This window comes from Lycorma delicatula, chromosome 7, assembly GCF_047948215.1.
Source record: "Lycorma delicatula isolate Av1 chromosome 7, ASM4794821v1, whole genome shotgun sequence".
Taxonomy (NCBI): Eukaryota; Metazoa; Arthropoda; class Insecta; order Hemiptera; family Fulgoridae; genus Lycorma; species Lycorma delicatula.
In genome coordinates, this window is record NC_134461.1 from 141,721,771 (window position 1) to 141,734,867 (window position 13,097).

A 13,097-nucleotide genomic window follows, 5' to 3' on the forward strand; every position below is an offset into this window, starting at 1 on the left:
AAGGCTAGTATGGCTTCATGATAGGGGTTGGCATCGAGGATTCATCTTAAATACTATTGCCGAGGTAGAAAGCGCCGACTGTAAATATGTTTTGGCAATTTTTATAGACATACAGGAAGAATTTACTTCCTTGTGTTGGAGTTCTCTCCTCTATGAGTCGGAACGCCGCAATGTTCCCGTAGCCCTGCAGGCCGTAGTACGTGACTATCGGTCGGATCGCACAGCTCTGTTTAAGGATGCGCACCTAGTTGTGGAAAAGTCGTCACCAGGGGAAGCCCGCAGGGCTCCGTTCTCGGTTCCATGCTGTGGATCCTGGTATTTGACGGATTTTTGGGACTGACATTTACGGAAGGGGTCACGGCCCTGGCTTTCGCCGATGACTGTCTCCTGTTAGTTCGTGGTAATTCACAACTACAGCTAGAAGACAGGGCGCAGGCGGCTTTGACAACCGCAGAGGGCTGGATGGACATTCAAAATTTAAGGATTTCTGTGTCCAAGACGAAGTTTATGCTTCTCAAGGGTGCAGACAAATTATCACACAGTCGTAACCCCCTTATTAAATACAGAGGCAGTGTAATCAGCCGAGTTCAAGTTCATAAGTACCTAGGTGTTTTGTTTGATGAGAAGTTGCTGTTTAGCAACCACATTAGGCAAGTAGCGGCAGATGCCGTCTCTGTGATGCAGAAGCTTAGGAGGATTGCTCGAAAGGATTACGTACTGTCGGGCCGTCATTTGTATATGGTGTACCAAGGTGTCAGTGGAAAGGAATTGAGCATTTATTCAAAATTTAGGGAGTGCCCAGCGCTTAATTGTATGCATTGGTGTTTTTAAAACAACCTCCTACGAAGCTACTACTGTATTGGGAAAGGCTCTCCCAATCGATTTAGTGGTGAAAGTTTGGGCGGCCATGTGAAAATTTCGAAGAGGCAGGGAGGCCGAGGTATTTGGATGCGGTTTCGAGTCGGGCCTGTACCGGAGCGGAACGGTGATCTCAATGCACCGGTAATAAATTTCGAACAGTTGCCCATCTCCCGCTTGCGGAGGAGGATTTACTATCCTCCTCCGCAAGCGTGATGGAAGCATGGCAGCAAGAATTGCATGCCACGACTAAGGGAAGGTCCTTGTATAGATTTATACAGGATCTGGTGGGATGGTATGCCTCTCCTTCGTTTTTAAGGGCAACGGGAGCCCGAGTGCTCTCCAACCATGTAAATTTAAATCAATATTTGTTTCGGTTCCACCTGGTAGCTGATGAGCTGTGCGTCTGCGGGGAGGTCCAGTCGAACGAATATATGATGTTCGGCTGCCCCGCTATTGGGGGACCAGAAGTAAGGCCGCCCTGAAACTTAAAGGTCAACGGGAAAATTGGCCACTCACAAGCGGCGAGTCAATGTGGCCAGAGCCGCATTGTCGGAGCCGCATTGTGTGGGAGTTCCTTGTCGCGGTTGCTTTGTTCAACCGACATCAGTAGTTTAGACTGCTGTAGAAAGCTAACCGAGAGATGTGGCTGGCTACCAGTCAGATTAAGGCCGAAGCACTTTAATGGTGGACAAGTACTTGCTGGCATTCAGCGGCCTAGGCATGGCAGCAAATTTCTGTCTTTGACGAGGTTCAGTCGTCGTTTATGGCACAGACATTTGGTCTTATGCTTTAGGGCGACCGAATGGGGTGGTGGCGGGAGAAATGCCAAGCAAACCAATTTATACATATACAATATATAATATTTTAGCTTAATGTCAGTAGCAATCCCCCAGTTTATGAAAAAGGTACAAAAATTCTTGAGTGGAACTGTGCGTTTCACAGTTCAACCGGCGTTGTCTTTGGCTGTTGTGTGCATGTGCACATATGAAGCTGCAAGGAAGAGAGAGAGAGAGAGAACTCTTGCTTCTGTAGTGCCGACGCTGGCATGCTGGTGGAAGTTATTATTTTTTTTTTTACTCTGCGTGTGAATGGAACGTCCTTGTTCGTTCCCTTTTGTAGTTTAGTTGGTGGAAGGAATATGAAAGTGGTTTAGTTGTTTTTTCAGTAACGATCAGAAGATGGTGGAAAGCAAGGGCTTTTTGATTGCCAAATCTGTCCAAAAACACACTGCAAGGGCGAAAGAGAAGGTTTATTAAAAACTAATTATTTAATTGTTTCTGTGTACATAGAAATTTAAATTAAGCACACTGACCATAATTGTTTTTAAGCTGACGTTTTATTAAGTTATTATCTAATAATACTAAAAAATATTATCTGTATTGACATTTTATTAGTTATTCGGTTAAACTGAATACAGTTTTTAAGCACAATATGCTTAAAAACCATGTACCATTGAATGTGATAAAGTGTAGAATTAAATTATTATCCTGCTTCCAGCTATTTTATTTGATTCATTTTTTTCCAGTTTTTATTTTACAGAAAACTTTAACCATGCCCTTGAAAAGGCCCAGAAAAATATTTTCTGAAGCAGCAACCCCACTAATTTTAGCTACGAGCCGTTACTGTCTTTTACAAATACTAATTAATCACCAATACTAAAGATTCATCCATACTTGAAATCTTAATGACCTGCAAATGGGTTCTAGATATTCTATTTTGTGAGAAATATGTATTAAAGAAAGAATATCATGATGCTAATGAATCAATAATTTTTAAATAAGTACTTTCAAAAAGTTTTTTTTGCCATCATATACTTACTGAAACTGTACATATTATGTTTCAAACATTTGTATATGTGTGCAACAGGACTAACAAGTAAAACCAACTTTTACTTTAAATAGACACATTATCTTTATATTTATACCCATAAATATAAAACTGTACTGTCATTAACTATAGTGTTATTACTGAAAATTGTAATTGTTGAGGACAATGTATTTAATTTATTTATATATTGATTGTATGTTTATAGATCTTCATTAAGAATTTGTAAGATTAATTTTTTTTGCTTTTTTCTTCCATGTTAAGTAATTTTGTAAAAGTATTAGATATTAAGGAAAGAAAAAATCAGTAAGTACTAATTTTATAATTATATATTGCTGCCAGCAAGCAGTTTTCTAAATTGTTTATTAATGTAAAGAAAGCTTCATTAAAATATACTCCAATGTATTCTGCAATATATAAGTGTGAACTGCAAGACAGTAATCTGTAAACTATTTTGAGACCTTTGAAAAATATAAATTGAGAACAAATCCGAGGATTTTATAAATAATTTTTAATATTTCTGACAATTTTTTCTGCACAACAAGGCATCATGAATTAATGAAGCATTTGAAAATTACCATTTTCTTTCACTTTCATTTTTAAAGTTTCTTCAGGTTAGACCACCATTTTCTTTCACTCTCTTTGTCTATACTTCAGCTCTCCATAACTACTCTCCTTATATCATATCTTCTTCTCAGCTATCTCTTTCTTGGTGTACCTCTTGTTGTTATTCTACCTTCCATGTGTTTAAACCTTTTCTTTAGTAACCTCTCATTATTCATCAAACCCTGTCTCCCTTAGATTTTTCTTTGTACTGGGTAAATCAGACTTCCTGTTCCCAATTGTTTTTGTTTTGGCATCATTATTCGTCCCATCCTAGCTTTTCTTAATAAAGCTTTTAAATTTCATTTCTGCTAACTGGGGGTTTGTTTCCAGTGTTGGTTCTGACTGTGATTTGCATTTTATGCCCAAGGCAGATGCAAAGTATCTGTTATTCATTTTTACTTTACAACTGTATTCTTGTGCTCTATTAAATTTCTTACATTCACACGAAACCTGTATGTTTTCTGTGTCACTGTACTTACTTCTTATCTAGATTGCCATCAACCAAGAAATCTACATGCCTTGAGAACTGAACTTTTAATTGATCTAACATATTTTTGTAATGTTCTATTCTATTCTTCCTCTACTCAGCATCTACAGTTTGGTTGTTCCATTGCTAAATTCCTTTTTAAAATTTGTTATCTTTTTATTCCACAAGTAAACTGTTTCTTGAACATAATCCATTGCATCACCCGAGATAACTATCATCTACAAATAATACATTTATTACCTTATTTTCTCTCTTCCTGAGTTAGATTTCAATGCCACCATAACCAAGATTTGAGTCATTTGAGATTAAAATAAAGTTTATTTTAATGAATAACAAATTGGAAATTTTTTTTTTATCATGTAAAAGCTTAATTTTTTATTTTTTACCAGTTTAGCTTAAGTTAGGAAAGTTTGTTAATCCTCAACTTTTCAAGTAGTGTTCAACCTGGATGCAAATTAAGCAAAAAACAATTTCTGTAAATGAACAGAGCATTTTCTGATGCTCTGAATACTTATTATTCTTTATAAGAATACTGAATATTCAGTATGTAAGCAGATATACTTAACAATTTTCATCTGTACTTTGAAGTGTAGAGTCTTGCATAAGTAAGTGAACTATATCAGTTATAGTTGCCAGTTCTGAAAGGATGGAAAAACCCTGAAAATTGCAGGGTAGAATAAAAATAAAAAGGCCAATGGTTGAAGCCATCTTCAACAAATTGGTTGTTGTCGATCACCTAAATTAATGTTGTAATTAAATAATGTTGTATTCTGTTACAGTGGATGTTGTTAGCATTTATTAATTGTTAATGACCGTAGGAATCTAGGTATCTCAGATTTAGAAAAAAAAGCATATGAAATATCCAACTTATCTGGCTCATAACCCAGAGAAAAAGTATTGTAATTCAATAATGTTCATTGATATCAGCTTCAAGATTTGATCACATTGATCATATCATGGTTAAAACTTACTCAACACTCCACATCAGCACTTAATCGCTTATTACTTGAGTGACAGTTCAGATTAGACTACCTTCAAATATTGTACATACTATAATTATGTATTATACTAAATTAAAAAAAATGATTTTTTATTACGGCCTTGGACATGTTTCACACATTTTTCTTAATAACATAATTTTTTTTAACATGGATGAGATTATCTTTGAAAATTTGTCAAACTCTTACCCTGATTCTCTTTGTCAAATTTGAAATCACCTGATCTAGATGACAGTACTAACCACTACAAACTATGTTTGAGATGGTAAGTCAAACATACTAAACCCCTCTCTATTCTTTGCAATATCATTTAATGATAATAATAATTTAACAGACTTCAAAAGAAGGAAAGTTCTTAGTTTGACTTGTTTGTAAATTTGTTCCTAGTGTCTCAAAAATTTTCTGAATTATCGAGATGAAATCTGTAAGTCATGCAAAATTATATAAAAAATGTATTTATATTGTCAATGACCCAGCTAACTCTTTCTGACTTAGTAGAAGAATAAATTAACTCTGCAACAGCTTTGTAGCATTTTGTAATTAAAGTCTTTGGATGTCATTCATAAATAAAAGAGTAGTAAGCATAATCCATAAATAAGGGATTTGTCTTGGTGATTTGAAGAGCAGATTACCAGGTATTTATACTGCAACAACATAACTCTAAACAAATCAGACCATTACAATTTGAATAATTTTTTTCAAATATAATAGTTAATGATTTCTTAACTTTAAATACAACGTTAAGAAATTCTTAATTATTGTGTTTGAAAACAAATACAAAAGTTACTTAACGAGAAATAATAGTAACAAGTAGTGATGTTAGTACATTTGTTAACTCTAGTTTTACTCCATCTCACATTTGGCATGATATTATAGAAAAACTCATTAATTCATTAATAAAGCCTTAAAAAATAAAACATATTCCAATTTTATAAAAAATGAAAGGGAATAAAATATCTAAAATAAAATTAAACTGAAAAAAGGCTATTATTTTAATAAAATATTAATATATTATTCCATGAAAATAATATTTAGGTTTGACAGGCACATAAAGATTATAAATAGTTCTTGTATTTTTACAAAGATTAATAAAAATCACTATTTGATTTCTAAAATAACTGGAAGTAAGCTTTAATTACAATCAAATCTCATCCTCAATGGCATAAATCTACAAGAGAAAACAGACAGGGAATACTAAAATTATAATAATAATTTTAATTGTTATCACAATTGAATTGGGATAACTCTCCATTGTATGTAGCACTGCTGAAACGTAAATGCTCAAGAAATTTATTTTACAATGTTTCTATTGCATTAATGTTTATACCATGATTAGAGATTTACATTAAGACTCCATTTTTCCAACTACTACATCTCTTAGGGACTATACAAATATAAAGCACCTTCCATTTTAAATGACTTCATATTTTCAGAATAAAACTACCTACTTGCTTTACTCAATAAACTATTCAGATGTACTTAAAGCAATAAAACAACTCAGAACAAAAAATGAGGTCCAAATTTTGAAATGTATGAAGCTCTGCTATACTGATTTCATCTTTAAAATGTACAATAATTATTGTTCCTAATTACCTGTTGAAACTAGCAAATTTACACTCAGATGTATTCACTGTTAATTTACTTTCAGCGCATCAGCAATGTAAATTCATCAAAATTCAGCTCCAAACAATACAATACGGATGTAAATGTAACTATTTTAAAAAGAATTTCATGTCATCAGCAAACATGAGGCAATAATTTATCAAAATAAAAAATAACGTGGGACTTGGCTAATTAGTTAAATACATTATCAATGAGAAATTGAAAAGTCGGCCAAACCGGTACAGAAAAATATCAGATGTCTCTAAGCAAAAGAGTTCCTTGCAACACTAACAAATCTATTTTAAGAATGTGATTTTAATAACTGCAGGGCCTTTACATCTGTTTTGATAAAACTTCTTTAGAAATGGATTGTATGGTTTTAAGTTGAAAGGGCACACCTTTGTCATTGTATTCTTTTGCGGTTTTAATGCTCTATCAAAAGTCTGTTTTCAGGATGATCTGTTTAACAACAACGATCTTTTGACTTGGTTGCTATTTTTGATCAGGGTGGGAAAGTTTCAGCTTGGGACAAGGGCTAATGACTGTAGTAGTCAATACCTGCTATCACTCTTCAAAAACAAACAAAGAAGCAACATACTAAATTAACAAATAATTCAAATCACTCACACTTTTTTATTAGATTCTTAATATGTGCCTTCCTAATTATAAAAAAAAATAATCACTAGCTGTAACTGCAGCTAATACCTGTATGAAAACATCTGACTAGTCACTAAGGATGGTTGTAAAGACAAGTGAAAGTATTTTGAAGCAAATTATTTTTAAAAACATTTAGTTATACAATTTGATGTCATTACATAAGTTTAAATTTTAAATTGTTATCAGAATACTTTTTAACTAGAATGATAATTTATAAACAATAACTGAAATAAGCCAAGATTTTAACTCTGAGGCAGCTGTGACACACTGTTATATTTAAATGTATTGTTCTTCCCAATGTATTGTTTCTTCTCCTTGAGGTAGCTATCTGAATGAGATTTTAACTCAGACTGAGTAACTTTTACTAGATACTAAGATAATGTTTTAGTTATATCCTCTTATTTGTTGTGTCAAACACCTAGAGAAGTCAATGTATACACTGTAGACATTACCATGTTTATCTACAACATGGGAGATTTTGTTTAAGAATTGCAACAAATTTGTCACTGATTTGTGATTTGTCATTCTTAGCATCACTAATGTGATTTCAGATATAACTATGTATATTATTTTGTGCACAGAATTTTTCAAAGACCAATTAAGAACCGGTCTGTAAGTACTAATAGAAATTTTTTACTGTTGGATTAAAAACTGGTTTTTCCCTTATGATATTCCAATTTCCTGGAAATAGACGATGAATTTCCACTCCTTGTAAAAGCAAATAAAAAATACACCTAAGAGGTCAAAGAAACTAAGAACAACCATTTATTAAATTCAGTGGGAGGAAATTATCAAACCTTCTAATCCAATCAGAAATTTATGGCACAGTTTACATCTTGAGAAGAAACATCAGTTATGGCAAAAATATTACAATTTACTATCCGCATTATAAATGTAAAAGTTCCAGTTGTAATATATTTGGCTGATGATGAACATTCACCTTTACCAGTGGATGTTGTCTTAAATTATGTCTCTAAACACGCTAGACAATATCAAATACAAGATTCTATTATTTATATTAGTACAAATATATGAGGTCCAATTTTACCAGGTAAGTATATCAGCCACTAGGCTTGTTGTGTTTCCAACTTGACAGGAAACAGAATTCCTAAGTCGGCGAATAGGCAGCCTACCCTTCTGGATACCTACAATGCATTGGTTACGGTCTCCTGGTATGAAGAATGAGTTGGGTCAGATCTGGACCCACAGGAATGATATTGGGAAAGAAAGGATTAAGGTTAAAGAACAGGAGTGAATGGCATGAAAAAACGATTTACCCTTATGAGAAGATTGTTCTTTAAAAAAACATTTTTTCTTAAAAAAAAAATTCACCTTACAAGCAATAAATGGACTGTAAAATTAAAATATTCTAAATAATAATCAGATGAGATAGTGATTAGATTTGTGGTATAATAATGTGTTAAAAATTGTTGCCATGTGTGCTGGGGCATTGTCGTGCAAGAGAGTCCTACTGCTTGGATCCCGGTACTCAAGCCGGATTCAATGAATGCAACGCATCGGGTGTTTCATTACTTCCAAATAGAATTTAGAATTCACAGTTTGACCAGATGGGGCAAATTCATGATGAATCAGCCCCTTTGAGTCGAAGAATACAATCAATATCGTTTTCACTCTTGATTTTTGTCGCCTGACTTTTGCCAGTTTTTGTGCTCCAGGACTCAACTAAGCAATGTAAATGAAACTGTAAAATAAAAAAGAGTAGGAAGCAAAAGTTAATTATATATACATTTGTTTAATACTCTATAATGTAAATAGATCTCATGTTTTCAGTAGATTAAAAATAGCTCTTGTGAATTTTTTTTAGTAAATTGAGGTTTAAGATGGAGGTAGTGAAGATTAAATTATGACAGAAATATTCTAATTAAAACATCTTGTACACATGTTATATTGAACTAAACATGCCATTAGTCTTCAGTCTTAGCAACATTTTAGTTTTTATTTATATTCTTGAATTGGAAAATAACTTACACAGTGAGAGTATTGTTGTAATTGTATATGCGGACCATATTTATTTTAATCTTTATTTAATTAAATTTTGTTGAATTATTTTTAACCATTTATTTAAGACATATTTAAGCATTCATTTTTTAAAACATTTTTTATTATTTTTTTTTTAGAGGTGGAGGAACCCCATGTATGCCTAGGAACTTGGGCGCCTAGGCAGTGTCAAAAAGGATAAAAAAATTTGGAAAGGATTAATAAATTTCAAGCAAAAAATTAATAAGAATCTGAGAAATAGCTTAGAGGACTTAATGATTTACTGCTCTTAAGTTATTTAGTTGACTTGCTCTACTCAGAAAAAGGATAGTGTTGCTGAACTTCTACTTCTGAGAACTTATATGTTGAAGAATTTAACATTACTTTGATAAATAATAAGAAGCTGTCACTTATAAATAGGCTGTATTGAAGGAAAGTAACAGCTTAAAAGATTCACTGGGAAAAGAAAAATGATTGTGCAGACATCAACTAGAGAAATCAGTATCTACAGAGTGAGAGATTATATAGAACTGAAGGAGATTAAGAAAAAAATTCAAAACTGTGCCCCAAAATTAAGCTACTTAGAAGGAAATGTAACTAGAAAAGAGGAAAGGTATTGAAGGATGGCTAAATGACAGATAGAAAGTAAGATGCAAGAAAATGACTGAACAAGTAAATTTTAATTTGATTTTGTTTTCTTTTATAAATAGTAGAATTCAAAATATTTCAAAAAGAAACACTTTATATTCAAAAAAGAACAAAATAATTTTGCACTTACTGACATAAAAGAAAAAAAATGCTTAAAAATTCATTCAAGCCCATTCAAGTCACTTTTCCATACTCTTCATTTAATTGTCAAGTCAAACATTAAAATTAAGGATGTTTACTGTTATTACTACCAGGATATGATGAATGAAGTGTAACATGAAATGTGATAATTTTAAAGAAATAAAAGAAAGTGAAAAATTTTAAACGAATGACAAATTATTTAAATACAGAATGCCTTTTTACTAATGAGAACTGTAAGATGGTATGTAAAAATAAAAATTTACTTTTAATGCGTGTAAAATTAATAATCAACCTTCAAATATAGAAAAGCACACAAATATCAAATTACGTCTGAAAAATTGAATTATGTCTCTAATGAAGAGTTAAAGTATATTTGGATAGTCAGAATTAACAGAAATCTTTAAAAATAACTTGATATCACAATAGTTGGGTGGGCACATACGGAATATTTTGGAGGATACATAAATCCCTAGTATGAAGTTAGAAAATCACATTTTAACTTGAATCTAATGTTTAAGAAGGAAAAACTCACAGAAAATATATAAGCAAGAAATGATGAAAAAAAAGGCTGGAAAGTGACAAAGGGAGGATTTAGCCATAAAAGGACTGTGAAGTGTAACAAAAAACTCACATAAAACAGTACCTCAGACCCTCCCTCTTCTTCCTGTAGGAATCCATTCCAACTTCAATACCTCAGGAGACTTGGATATCTTTATCTGGGATGAGAGCAACAGTTTACTGAAAAAATGATTTTGTGTAGAAATATGTTGCTTAAAATAAGTTGTAATTTTTCTTGTGGATAGTATACAGCTGTCTAAAGTAACCTCAGATTTCCCTAAGGAAAGTTCTTTCCTGTTCCTATAATTGATTGGCATATGAAAATATTCTACTGATCTATACATCCTATATAGCCAGATCCCACTGTAGGATATCCAAAGATAATGAAACAACATACTGAGTTAACTCATAGTTCACAGCACATATAGAGGGTTAAATAAAGAAAAGACAAGTTTACAAAATAAATTATTATACTTGAAAAACAATTACTAAGTACAATACTAACACATAAACTTATACATATACGCACTTAATACAAGCGATACACTAAATAAACATTTTACCTGAAAATTTCTATGGATTACTACTGAAAAATATTTTTCACTGCGTAAAAATGTCTTACATGATAAAGTAGCATATGGCATCTATGCTTTAATAAGTAATGTTAGACAAAACAATAAAAAATTAAATACAACAACTTACATGACTGTTATTTTATGATAAATGCAATATGGAATTGTCTGTAGTGTATACAATCTCATACCTTACTCTATAAGAAGTTTATGAAATTCAGAAAAGTAAGATTTAATTGAAATATTAATGAGATAAACTCAATGAAATGTTTATATCACTTACAAATCGATTCTTGCTTCACAATTTAATTAAGAAACAGTTATAATTTTTTATGCATATGAAGTTGTAATTGGTTAGCAACATTATTAAAAATGAACAGTAATACAAGGTGTGTGAGAAAAGTAATGAGATTGGTAACAGTGCGAGCGATCTGGCAACGCTGTGTCTAACGGTCTGTGCTAGACCGGTTTGTTCATCCCTTCCACATGCTCAGTACGAGTTTCAACTCCGTTCAGCCAGCACATTATTTTTGATAGCGCCATCAGTGAAGTTGTGTGTTACGAAAATGGGTCATCGGAATTTAGAGCAACGTTGTGCAATCTTTTTTTGTGTTAAACTTGGGGAATCCGCGAGTGTGACCTTTGAAAAGTTGAAACAGGCCTATGGGGAACATTGCTTATCAAGAGCACAAGTTTTCTCTAGCATAAATTATTTTTGGAAGGCCGAGAACACGTTGAAGATCAACCTTGCTCAGAGAGACCTAGCTTCAAATTCAAAATCTGACGAAAACATTGAGCGTGTGAGGGTTCTTGTGAGATCAGACCGTCCTTATAACAATAAGGATGATGAGTGAACAGTTAAATTTAAACAGTTTCACCGTATATCAAATTTTGACAGACGATTTGGGCATGCAAAATCGGTGCCGAAAAACCTCACAACGGAACAGAAGGACAATCGAAGAAACGTGTGCGTTGATCTTCTTGAGAGGATTGACAATGACCAAGAATTCTTCAATCGTGTGATTACAGATGAGGAATCGTGGATATTTGAGTACGATCCTGAAACAAAGCGAAGAGTGGTACACTCCATCATCTCCTCGACCGAAAAAAATATCGAATGAGCAAATCAAAGATCAGAACCATGCTGATTTGCTTTTTTCACAGTAGGGGTATCGTGCATAAAGAATTTGTTCATCCAGGACAAACTGTCAACCAAGTTTTTTTACAAAGGTGTCCTTGAAAGGCTCAGGAAAAGAGTGATTCGCGTGAGACCAGACATTGCATACAAGTGGATGCTTCATCATTACAATGCCCCGTATCACACGGCCATTTCCATCAGGGTAGTTTTGACCTCAAAACGCATTCCTACGGTTCCTCAACCCCCTTATTCACTTGAGTTGAGTCCTTGTGACTTTTTCCTTTTTCTGAAATTGAAACATGTCTAAAAGGATGTCATTTTGGAACTCTGGAGAGCATTCAAAAGACTGTGACCGACCAGTTAAAAGCCCTACCCAGATGAAGCCTTCCAGTGCTGCTACCAAGAGTAGGAACAACGACTCCGCCGGTGTATAGCTGCACAAGGGAACTACTTTGAAGTGGATAATATTGTTGTTTGAAAAAAATAAAAACGCTGGTAAGTAAAAAGTCAGTCTCATTACTTTTCTCACACACCTTGTATATCTTTGGAAAAAAATTCATTACGTACATTGATTAATTTATTTTACTTATTCATACCAGTAACTACAGGCTCAGTTAATGCACTCTTTTTTAAATGAGAGATGATTTTTTTTAAGCATATAAAACCTTTACATATAATTGAATTTGAATTAAAAAATTGTTGGATAAAAGACGGTATTATTACCACTCACCTCACAGGTCAGCAATACTATTATTGATTATAGTTTTATTTTATTACAGTACCTGTGAGTGTATGAAATAAAGCATAATTATAGATCGCTTGAAAATCCATTGCCTGAATTAAGAGATTATATAAGAGTTTTTTTATTGCAGTTTCATAGTATTTGTATGAAATAAAGAGGAATGAAAATCATCATATGCTATGATAATTATTGATTAATATAATAAACAACAAAAATGATAATTCATGACTTTTTAGACTTAAAATACCTTATTACTTCTGGAGGG